Genomic DNA, 13,116 nt, shown 5'->3' on the forward strand with positions numbered 1-13,116 from the left:
AGTGCAACCATAACTTCCAATTTTCACATAAAATTCCCTGTTAAACTAAACTGCAGCAACATACACACTTGTCACACATGGCTAACCGATTTTATTAAGCTCCAACAAATGATACAATGGAAGAAAAATAGCAGACATAATGAAATATAAATTTGTTAGTCTTTTTGTATGATTGTCAAACGTAAAATCAGGGCCTCCAATCACGACTAGAAGCACAAAAATAAAAATGCACTTTAGAGACTGTTTTACCTTACATAACCAATCCTAACATGTTTGTTAATGTAAGTATGTTTAATTACATTTGTAATGACAAGAAATATTTGAAATTAGCTTCTAATCCCTTATTTATTTAATTATTTACAACAGTAGAATTTACTATGATGTTGCGGGCGCAGCACTTTCCAGATTGTGTGGTGGTGATGTTGCTACTCTCCAAATTGACAATCATTTCCATTGTAGCTGCTTGTCAGTGTAAGTTTATGGATCACACATGTAAGAAATTTTGTTGCCAGAAATTACCGAATGCCCTGCATCTAACTTGTACCATATGTAAGAATTTACTTTTTTCTGCCTGAATGATGCAGAACAGAGGCAGTACACGGGTAGCTTTGCCTGTGCACAGAAATGACTGTCTCACATCAGACCACCCCTTAGTCAGCAGCCATTTAAAAGGGGCTATTCTAGCAAGCAAAGTAAGTTTGCCAAACAGATGAGGTGAGCAATGGTCAGCATTGGAAGATTTTCATGATCAATGGCTATGCATGTGTGAGAGATAAGTCATGTGGCAAATGACCACTATTGTTGGTTCTGATTACATGTTCACCTTTCAATAACACCATACCCCACTATCCACCCATCCGATAACAGATGTGGTCAGTGTATTATAAACAATATGAGATTTCTGTGACATCATTTTACCTCTCATCTGGCTACATTAGTAAATCAAAGCAAAAGTATGCTGTACTTGGAGTTACTTTTCTTCTTAAAAAAATCATGCAGTTGTTGGAAAATACAATAAGATGTATGCAGAATTTAAAATGAGAGCTCAAACTATTGGTTGATATTGTAGCCCAATGACATTATAGTCTAATGAAGGATGTGTAAAAATGAGATGAGAGTTGGAGCCACCTAAGGAAGATAGAAGAGGACTGGCATAGCCCAACTGAAAAGACACAGTTACATATGCATTGGGCTAATGTTTGGGGTACAAGATTCAGATTTTAGTCCAGGCACCTAGAGTTAAGATTACTGGAGTGTTCTCAAATCACTTCAGTTGGATGCATGATGGGTTCTTTAAAAATCGTATAATCATTTATTTTATTCTGCTTTCCAAACTGAGCCAGTATTTAATATCCAATACTTGTGGTGGTGGTGGTATGCATTATGCTATTCCTATTATTATTATTATTATTATTATTATTATTATTATTGTTGTTGTTGTTGTTGACTAGAAGGCTGTACTATAGATAACTGTGAAATTTTAATGATAGCCTCAGATACTGTTCTAACACAAGAACATTATAATTTATTGCTCAAACAGCACACACGTTAAAATACAGAAGTAGCTGGTGAAGCCTTCCACTCTGGCCTCTATACTCGTTAGTTCCAACAGAGGTCCAGTCAGCAGGCTGTGCATGCAACTGCCATCATATTAGCAGTCCAAGTGATCTCTATGGCCAAATCCAGCACAAACTCCACACATAGACTACGAAGCAGTGCACATACTAAGTTCATAGTTACAGCCCTCCTCTTCCTTTGTGAAGAAGTGAGCATGGCGCTCGTATCCATTTCTTGTGGTCGATGTAGGTTGTTAAGTCATGTGACGCACATAGGGTCAGAAGTGGTGTGATCGTGGACAGGTGTGGTGCCAGCCCCCATCTCCCGTGAAAGACTTTATGGTAGGACAGATGATGCTGGCGCAGCTTCCTTTTTCACTTCAGAGTCCAATCCCAGGGAAGGAGGTTGCAGCGAAGGTGGCAGAACAGGCGGCGACGGCTACAATGGAGGGAGCAGTGGCAGAGGTGTTGGCTGCGACAGTGCGTGAGATGAACTCCTTCCAGCTGCAGGAGACATCCACAGCAGAGGAGACAGTTGTGAAAACGTTGGCAGTGGCAATGGAGAAGGTGAGGGCTGCGATATGGGAGATGACCAGACAGACAGAAGATGCAGGAGCAGCAGAGGAGCACCCAGTGCACAGCTGCCCATGTGTGGTCTTAGCTGGTTGACGTTTCCCAACACTCTGCCCTCAACTGTGTGGAAGACACAGACATATTGGCCACGGGTATTCTCGAGCTGATGTAGCAGAGTCCAGGGCTAACAACTGTACATCAACACTGCTGGACCCTTATCACCAACAGGGATGAATCTATAAGAACTGAGAAACAGGTTAAGAGCTGCTTCCAGTGACACATCCAAAACATATTTTTTCATCTGAGTCTTAAATGTTTGTACTAGTCATTCTGTTTACTGGTTCAGTTGAGGGTGGAAAAGAGGAGCCGTGACATGGTGGAGACCACTTTTTTTACAAAAACCTTCAAATTTCTGAGATGTGAACTGGGAGCCAATGTCAGTAACTTTTGTGTATGGAAGACCTTCCATTGCAAAAATTATTGACAAAACAGAATTCGTTGCTGCCGCCGAAGTAGGCAGACAATGCATCACATACAGAAACTTAGAAAAAGCATCAATTACAACAAGCCAGTAGAAATTCAAAAAAGGTCCCACAAAATGTACATGAATTCTGCTGTATCCTTCTACGAGTGTGAGTGCTCTGTGTGTGCTGCTGTTGCTGCTACTGTTGCACATTTGTGCTCCTATCAGCCACCAACTGTATCAGTGCAGGCAGGACGCTGAAGGCCGCCTGTGGGAGACGCGCAAGGCACCATCTCCACACCACCATGTGCTGACAGCTCACACATATATAGGCATGGAGCAGCTCTCAGTAACCGTCTTTGTGTTCATTTAGTTTTCCTTCTAACATCAGTCATTCCATGCCTTGTTATATGCAGATTTACAAAAGGTTTTTCCGTTATTGTTCAGAGGTTTATGAATAAATCTATATTTGTGTTACCTGGATCAATTTCATATATTACTTGGTCACTATACAGTTGGCAATGAGTTTGGAATGGTTTCTGTGTGTGCAGTCTTTATGTGCAGTTTAATCAAGTTAGTCATTATGGTCACCATGTCACTGGCCCTTGTCAGCTTCCATTCACCCACTTTTCTTCTGTATGATGATTCAGCTGAGGATTTGGGAGCTTACGAAAAAGGACTCAGACAGCAGTTTCTGGCTTTGTGTGACAGACTTGAATTTGGCCAAAGCCTTCATCCTCTTGTGATTTCCACCCAAAAAGTGTCAATTACTGTGTTTGCTTGCCCCCTTACAAGAACCAGCAGCTCTTACTCTTGATAACATATGCAATGTATCATCCAGCTATCATCATAAACGAACAGATCATAGCGATGCGAGTTGAATTCTACCGATGCCACAAGGCCTGTGCATCTGAGCTTCAAGGCCTTAGCCATAAGTGTCAGTTTGTTACAGATGTCCATAATGACTCTTATGCAGACTCTATGGTGCACGACACAATTACGTGTTTAACTCTGAATAAGGAAGTGCAGCAGGAGGCTTCGAGTCTGGGGAAATCCCCCCATTGACAGAAGTTTTTGTAAATAGCACTATCTCTAGAAGTTTCTCAGGCAGCAGGTGACCAAATTGAAGTGTGGGGTGATGTGGCAGCAGTGTCAAAAGATGTGCCCACTAGGATGACAGATAGCTTGCACGAGTAAACATGTGGGCCCAGCGCCAAGCAGATAAAGGCCGGCCCCAGCAGCTACGACGCCACAGTGCCATTGTTGGCATTCGCTGTTTTCAACTTATCCTTTCTGTTTTGTCGAGCACAGATGTTCAATGTGCCCTAAGTGCTGGGCTACTTGGAGTGCTTGACAGAAGAAAGGCCAAATCGTTTCCGTGTGTCATTCACCCAAGGTTGCTCACGTTATGGACTTGGATGTAAACTGTGGGACTCCACTACTTGACTTCTCCCAAGTTGTTATTTGAGTTAAGTGTGTTTTGCCAAGTGCTCCAGCTACAAAAATAGACAGAAGTGCTGCAGTGACGTTATTGAATTCTCAAAGCTCTGAGAGTTTAGGCCTACCGCCATTGAGCCCGGTCACACAGAAACTGGGGATATTACAAACAGAAGATTGTGCTGCTGGAACTATTTACGGCATCTGCCTCTTATGTCAGTGGTTCATTACATTACATTTTTGGTGGTTGCTGATGCTAGTGTTGAGAACTTATTGGGGATGCATGCATTTCAGGCATTTGGATTTTCTGTCACCAATGCTGTTCACCTTTTGTCAGATCTGGTACGACATTCTTTGAATGTTCTGCTTATATTTCTTTGAAATCCATAGCTTGGCCATGTTTTTGTCATGTGCGTCCTATTCCTGTTGCCATGAAAGACAAAGTGACAGCAGAATTGGACAGACTTCAATCTCTAGGCATGGTGCAACATGTTATTGGGAGTGAATGGTCATCTCTGCTGTTTGTTATTCAGAAACCATTGGAAGCTTTGCTCATGGGGTGACTTCAGTACTATTGTCATAGTGCAGTCAATCCTGGATACATATCCTCTCCCACACCAGGAGGAACTGTTGGCAAAAATATTGGGTGGCCAGTACTTTCCTAAAATTGATGTGTCTGAAGCAGATCTCCGGGCTCTTGTGGACAAGTCTTGGCGAGTTCTGGTTTTGAATACTCCTTTTAGTATCTGTCAGTATTTGCACCTTCCTTTTCATGTGGCTAGCACCCCTTCTATTTTACAATGACTTTAGAACAATTGACTATGCCTTTTTGGTTTACATTAATTATCTGGATGATAGCGTTGTTTTGGGCTCCTCCACAGCTGATCACCTGAAAAATTTGCACTCTTTGTTTTCTGTCCAACAGCCCTCAGGCTTAAGGTGTAACCTCATGAAATATTTCTTTTTTTTGCCAACCTTCTATTGTTTATTTGGGATTAGAGGTCTCGTGGGATGGTGTTTGCCCTCTACTAGACCACATCTCTGCTGTTAAATTTGTGTCTTGCTCCTCATCCACAAAGGAGCTTATCTTCCCAGGGAAGATAGCCTCCTACCATAAATTCCTGCTGGGGGGGGGGGGGGGGGCAGCCACATTGGGCCACTCATTACACACCTTGTTACACAACAATGTACTTTTTTGCTGGAGCCCAGATTGTGAATTTATTTTTCAAATGTTGAAATCCAAACTACTCTTGGCCCCTTGTTTAGCTACACTCTCTGCACCAACACACTCTGCCGAGTAAAACTGTGAGGGACGGGACAAACCCACCGTGGTACAACAACAAAGTTAGGAAACTACTGCGAAAGCAAAGAGAGCTTCACTCTAAGTTTAAACGCAACCAAAACCTCTCAGACAAACAGAAGCTAAACGATGCCAAAGTTAGCGTAAGGAGGGCTATGTGTGAAGCGTTCAGTGAATTCGAAAGTAAAATTCTATGTACTGACTTGACAGAAAATCCTAGGAAGTTCTGGTCTTACGTTAAATCAGTAAGTGGCTCGAAACAGCATATCCAGACACTCCGGGATGATGATGGCATTGAAACAGAGGATGACACGCGTAAAGCTGAAATACTAAACACCTTTTTCCAAAGCTGTTTCACAGAGGAAGACCGCACTGCAGTTCCGTCTCTAAATCCTTGCACAAACGAAAAAATGGCTGACATTGAAATAAGTGTCCAAGGAATAGGAAAGCAACTGGAATCACTCAACAGAGGAAAGTCCACTGGACCTGATGGGATACCAATTCGATTCTACACAGAGTACGTGAAAAAACTGGCCCCCCTTCTAACAGCCATGTACCGCAAGTCTCTAGAGGAACGGAAGGTTCCAAATGATTGGAAAAGAGCACAGATAGTCCCAGTCTTCAAGAAGGGTCGTCGAGCAGATGCGCAAAACTATAGACCTATATCTCTGACGTCAATCTGTTGTAGAATTTTAGAATATGTTTTTTGCTCGAGTATCATGTCGTTTTTGGAAACCCAGAATCTACTATGTAGGAATCAACATGGATTCTGGAAACAGCGATCGTGAGAGACCCAACTCGCTTTATTTGTTCATGAGACCCAGAAAATATTAGATACAGGCTCCCAGGTAGATGTTATTTTTCTTGACTTCTGGAAGGCGTTCGATACAGTTCCGCGCTGTTGCCTGATAAACAAAGTAAGAGCCTACGGAATATCAGACCAGCTGTGTGGCTGGATTGAAGAGTTTTTAGCAAACAGAACACAACATGTTGTTATCAATGGAGAGACGTCTACAGATGTTAAAGTAACCTCTGGCGTGCCACAGGGGAGTGTTATGGGACCATTGCTTTTCACAATATATATAAATGACCTAGTAGATAGTGTCGGAAGTCCCATGCGGCTTTTCGCGGATGATGCTGCAGTATACAGAGAAGTTGCAGCATTAGAAAATTGTAGCGAAATGCAAGAAGATCTGCAGCGGATAGGCACTTGGTGTAGGGAGTGGCAACTGACCCTTAACATAGACAAATGTAATGTATTGCGAATACATAGAAAGAAGGATCCTTTATTGTATGATTATATGATAGCGGAACAAACACTGGTAGCAGTTACTTCTGTAAAATATCTGGGAGTATGCGTGCGGAACGATTTGAAGTGGAATGATCATATAAAATTAATTGTTGGTAAGGCGGGTACCAGGTTGAGATTCATTGGGAGAGTCCTTAGAAAATGTAGTCCATCAACAAAGGAGGTGGCTTTCAAAACACTCGTTCGACCTATACTTGAGTATTGCTCACCAGTGTGGGATCCGTACCAGATCGGGTTGACGGAGGAGATAGAGAAGATCCAAAGAAGAGCGGCGCGTTTCGTCACAGGGTTATTTGGTAACCGTGATAGCGTTACGGAGATGTTTAACAAACTCAAGTGGCAGACTCTGCAAGAGAGGCGCTCTGCATCGCGGTGTAGCTTGCTCGCCAGGTTTCGAGAGGGTGCGTTTCTGGATGAGGTATCGAATATATTGCTTCCCCCTACTTATACCTCCCGAGGAGATCACGAATGTAAAATTAGAGAGATTATAGCGCGCACGGAGGCTTTCAGACAGTCCCGCGAACCATACGCGACTGGAACAGGAAAGGGAGGTAATGACAGTGGCACGTAAAGTGCCCTCCGCCACACACCGTTGGGTGGCTTGCGGAGTATAAATGTAGATGTGGATGTAGACATTGTCTTTGTGACTGACGCCTATGTTTCTCTTGCATGGTTGCAGGTATTACCTTATTTCTGACAAAAACCATTTGTTTCATTGTTTAACCCTCATACTTTCTTGCCTTACAAGGCAGCACACCATCTACAGCACTGGGTGGTGTTCTTGTCTCACTAAAATTACAAAATCCATTTTTGACTTATGTCTAAACATGCCAATGCAGACACATTGTCCCACCTTCCTATGGGTCCTGATCACAACTTTTATCAGGAAGATTTCTTTGCTTCCATCTCGATATTGAAATGCAGGCTGTGGTCGAGTGTTTCCCAATTACGAGCTTGTGCACAGCAGCTGCTGTTGACACCAAACTGGTTCTCCACCAGGTGGTTCGGTTTGTTCAACAGGGCTGGCCAGAGAAACTGCAGGGTTGGGCTTGAGACTCCTTACAGTATCGTCTCTCTGTTTTTGTTGGTGTTTCACTGTCGTCTACGGAAGGCCTCTCTCCCAGGGTCAGCATTCCCACAACATAATGGTACGAGGTTCTACGTCTTCTCCATCAGGACCACTGGTGAGTTTCATGCACTAAACTTTCGGCTAGGAGGCATGTTTTTTTGGCAAGGAGTTGATGGCAAAATTGTCTGTTTTGTTGTTGTTTATGAGCAATGTGCCAGACAATGGGCAGCTACTAGGGCATCTGTTCCACTGGTCGACTCACTGCCAGTTGTGGAAATTCCTATTAGCTCTTGGTTGTGGATACATTTTCGTGGTTCTTATGCTTTAAGGGTGTTTGTTCTTATTGAGGGGCTGCTGTCTACTTTAGTTTCCAACTATGGGCCCCAGTTTGTTTCTCTCGCTTTTCAATTGCTTCGTTCCCATCATAGCATTCATCTTGTTATGGCTGCACCATTCCATTCTCAATGAAATGGCAAAGCAGAATGATCAGAGTGTACATTTAAGTCCCAAATGAAGTAGTTTATTGTGTATTCTTTGCCGAATGATGCCCTTCTCTGTTTGCTGAGCACCTGTTGCTTCACACCTATGGGGGAGCAGAGTGCAGCTGAGTTGCTTCATGGCCGGCAGCCGCTCATGCTCCTCCACCTGCTTTGGTCTGTACCGCACCTGCTGCGGTCAGGTTCATTTGGCTGCTTCGTGTCAGGATCACCGGTGTGGGTGCAAGAGTTGGGTCACCGGCCCAAGTGAATATCGGCCACTGTTGCCTGCCACTGGGGACACCATCTCTATGACGTCCATATGGCTGATGGTTGGTGGCACATGGCTTTGATCAGTTGCACCCCTGCTTGCACTGGAAGCTACAGATTCACGGGTTGCGGCCCTGTCACCACTGCCTGCCCCACTGCCCTCTGCCTTGAGCCCATTGTCGCCTACTGTGGAGGTGCCCCCATCCCATTGGCTCCATCTCTTTGTGTGGTACCTTGAGGTTCCAGCTTCCTGGCTCAGGGTGCCAGTCCATCTCCGCCCTCAGGTCCGTTGTCGCCGCCTGCTGCTCCAGTCGGACCGCCTCTGCCGACCCTCCCACCATCACCACCTCAGCCCTCATCACTAGTGGTCCAGCTCCATCTTCTCCGCACTGGGACCTGCCTGCTGATGACCTCACGGTGGCGATGGCACCCTCCCCTCCAGTGCTGTCATCGACCACCGAGCAGGTCCACTGCCCTTGTGCGTGCTTGTGCCCCTCTGTATTCCGACCCTATGCTCTGGTGCCTACCTGGCACATTGTCCTGGCTCCTCTGTCGGCACCAGTTACTGCCACTACAGATCCGATGGGTGTGTCTCTTGTCAGGGTACTGGCACCTCCTCCTGTCACCTGGGCTGTCACTATGCACGAGAGAGAGTGTGCTGTTTCCTCTTATTAGTGCATATGAATGTGAGTGTGCCGAGTGTGCTATCACTGCATGCGTGCATGTATGTGAATCATCTGCCAGCTGTATCAGCGCGGCCCAGCTGCTGGAGGCCACCTGTCAGAGGCATGCTCACAGCACGGTTTCCACTGCACTGCCTGTATATGTGCAGAGCAGTGTGACTAACCCACTCCATGTTCATTCAGTTGCACTGCTAACGTCAGAAGTTCCATGTCTTGTGACGTGTGGATTCACAAGAGGCTTTACTGTTATTGTTCAGAGGCTTATGAAATATGCCATATTTATGTTACTGGGATCCGTTTCCTTTATTACTTGGTTACTACAAATTCATTCACAAGGCTGCTGTGGATCTAGCCTTGGTGGTAAAGCAGCAGAGGGAGCCACCTGATGGGTGGCACACTGTGGAAGGGCTGCAAGAACCTGCCCTGTTTCCCCATCAATGTCTGGCCAAACAGTATGTCTGCATGCTGACACTTTTGTAAGTGACACACCCCTTTGATCCACATGTAATAAATACACAACCTTACACTGAAGGACAGACACGACTACAACCCGTGGACTGGTGTCATTTGTAGCTACCAGCAGTGCCCCATCCCAAAGAGAAAGATGATATTGTAATGCAAAATAGTTTCTCAAAAGATCAGAAGCCGTGCCCCGAGGTTTGGTCAGTCAGCCGTGTTACACAAAAGAAACAGCTTTGCTCAAGACACAATGCATGGCTACTGCAGCTGCAGTTTTAGTGCTAGTAATAGGAAACCATTGACAACATTTTGAGCTTCTGTGTCTAAATGAAAACAAAGTAATTCCTCTTTATCAAACTTGGGATCTGGACCAATAAGAAAATGCAATAAGGCATCAGCATTTGCATGTTGCGCTGTAGTTCGAAAATGTATCTCATAATTGTATCGTGGCAGGAAAAGAGCCAATCGCTGTAAGTGACTTGTGGCTTTGTCTGACAAGGATGCTGAAGGGTTTAAAAGAGGCACCAGTGGTTTGTGATCGGTGATCAGGTGAAACTTAGACCTATGTAGAAAAACATTAAACTTTTTGGAGCATACTTGATCACCAAAGCCTCTTTCTCTTGCTGAGAATAATGCTGTTGTGTTGAATTTAAGGACTTAGAGGCATATGCAATGGGGCATTCGGAATCGTCCACATGCTTATGAGCAAGGACAGTGCCAAGGCCAAACAGAGATGTCTGTCATCAACACAAGGTGCTGGCCAGGCTGAAAAGTGACCAAACTAGGGACTGACTGCAGCTTAGGTTTCAACTATTGAATGCCCAGTCACAAGCCAGGGATCAGTTGGAAAGAAACATCTTTTCATAACAGTGCATGGAGTGGTTGTCCCCCCCCCCCCCCCCCCCCCCCCCCCCCCTGCCCAACAATTTTACTAACAGCTTGTCAGGGCGCAACAAAGGATAGGTATCAGTGATTGACTGTGCATTAATAGACTTTTAAAAAACACCACAGAGGTGTAATTTACCTGCAGGTTTTGTGCCTACCTCGTCGAGTGTTGCTGACTGTTCACTGCAAGGAGGAGGTTGAACAACATCAAGGTATTGAAGACAATCTACAGGGCTATTACAAATGATTGAAGCGATTTCATAAATTCACTGTAGCTCCATTCATTGACATATGGTCACGACACACTACAAATACGTAGAAAAACTCATAAAGTTTTGTTCGGCTGAAGCCGCACTTCAGGTTTCTGCCGCCAGAGCGCTCGAGAGCGCAGTGAGACAAAATGGCGACAGGAGCCGAGACAGTGTATGTCGTGCTTGAAATGCACTCGCATCAGTCAGTCATAACAGTGCAACGACACTTCAGGATGAAGTTCAACAAAGATCCACCAACTGCTAACTCCATTCGGCGATGGTATGCGCAGTTTAAAGCTTGTGGATGCCTCTGTAAGGGGAAATCAACGGGTCGGCCTGCAGTGAGCGAAGAAACGGTTGAACGCTTGTGGGCAAGTTTCACGCGTAGCCCGTGGAGCATGCTGGAAAATTGTCTCATGCCACAACTGGAGACCGACAGCGCCGACTTCGTCTTTCAACAGGATGGTGCTCCACCACACTTCCATCATGATGTTCGGCATTTCTTAAACAGAAGATTGGAAAATCGATGGATTGGTCGTGGTGGAGATCATGATCAGCAATTCATGACAAGGCCTCCACGCTCTCCCGACTTAACCCCATGCGATTTCTTTCTGTGGGGTTATGTGAAAGATTCAGTGTTTAAACCTCCTCTACCAAGAAACGTGCCAGAACTGCGAGCTCGCATCAACGATGCTTTCGAACTCATTGATGGGGACATGCTGCGCCGAGTGTAGGACGAACTTGATTATCGGCTTGATGTCTGCCGAATCACTAAAGGGGCACATATCGAACATTTGTGAATGCCTAAAACAACTTTTTGAGTTTTTGTATGTGTGTGCAAAGCATTGTGAAAATATCTCAAATAATAAAGTTATTGTAGAGCTGTGAAATCGCTTCAATCATTTGTAATAACCCTGTAATTGTGCCTTTACTTGACTCTGTAAAGTATCCTGGAACAAAAGGGGCAGGTGGACTGTTTCATTGTAATATGAGCCTTAAATTTTGTCCTGGAGAAAATATAGAGGAAAGTTCAGCACAGAGAGCATCTAACTGTTGATATGGAACTTGATCAGAAACCAAATGCACTTCATCAGCAATGGAGAATTCAAACAGTTCAAAAAGTGTCCAAAGTAAACAGATTTTCAATGTAAGCATTGGCCACAACTAGGAATGATAACGAACAAACCACAGTCTTGTAAAATACAGGTGCAGAAAACTGTCCAAAATGGAAATCAGTAGCTTGTTATAACTCACGAGCCTCCATGATGCTGGAGTCGGGAGGGAGAACCCAAGTCGACATAAGTCTGAGAATTCACCAATGTTGCTACTGTACCCATGTCCTTCTGCATTCTCAATGACTTGTTAAACTTCAGTGTACAACTTGCTTTGAGATGCCGTCACAGCTGACACACAGTTCACATCCATGTTTGTTTTGTCCTCCCTCAGGTATTAAAAGGAGTTACATACAGAAGCAATGTGTCTTTTCTTGTGACACCTATTTCACGTTACCCAGCACTTGGGACACATAGTCTATTCGTGTTGAATGGAGCAGTATGGGCATGAAGGCAGTGCTGTTACTGTTGTGACACAAACTGTTGTTGCAAACATTGATTACCTATATGACACTGGGACATGTGCTGGACTCTGCATTAGCATTTACATTCCCTTGCAAAATGGCTGAAGGCTAGAAGGGGTGAGAGGAACTGATTTCTGAAACTTCGGACCAGGCTTCTATCTGACTACCTACAGACCGTGAAACTTGAATGACTGAGCTATGTCCAGTACTTCCGTAATTGTAGAATTTTCACACTGAGATCACTCTCGGACTTCCTTATCGGGAACAAAATATATGATAGCATCGCAAACCATTTGATTGGCATAGGATTCCTTATGAACGTTTGTCAGAAAATTATGATAATGGTTAAGTCCATGTAGTCTTGCTGCCCATGGCTTCTATGACGGTTTGGTCACTTTTGGCAATGGTAAAACTCCACACAAGCAGCAATAATGTGAGTACATTTACAGTGATAGGTAGAAATTAGCTCACAAATCTGATCGAATGAAAGATGTGAAGATTCTTGTAAGGGGACATGCTGACACAATAAGTGACGCCCGTGTGGTGAAATGCACAACAAAAAAAAAAGGGTCTTGTACAAGTTTACATCTAGCATCTTGAATGCGAGGAAATGTTGCCACAGGCATCACAATCTTCTCCTGCATCACCCTATATGGGGAACAGTGGCAGATATGCTGTTAGTGGGGCCACAAGTTGTGCCAGTGTAGTCGTGAAACTGGAAACAGCAACCGTCAGCACCTCCTGTTGCTCAAGAAGAGATTTAAGCAATGCATCCATGGACATTAAACACAAAGGACTAATGGCAAGTG

The 13,116-nt window shown here is 44.4% G+C and overlaps 1 protein-coding gene across 3 annotated transcripts in view; it reads left to right on the top strand.

Moving 5' to 3' along the window:
- Window positions 1-13,116, top strand: part of LOC124549742 (NCK-interacting protein with SH3 domain) — a 95,425-nt gene that overhangs the window by 31,593 nt on the left and 50,716 nt on the right. The gene's annotated exons all lie outside the window — the stretch shown is intronic.

The sequence above is a fragment of the Schistocerca americana genome, chromosome 1 (genome assembly GCF_021461395.2).
Source record: "Schistocerca americana isolate TAMUIC-IGC-003095 chromosome 1, iqSchAmer2.1, whole genome shotgun sequence".
NCBI classification, from domain to species: Eukaryota; Metazoa; Arthropoda; class Insecta; order Orthoptera; family Acrididae; genus Schistocerca; species Schistocerca americana.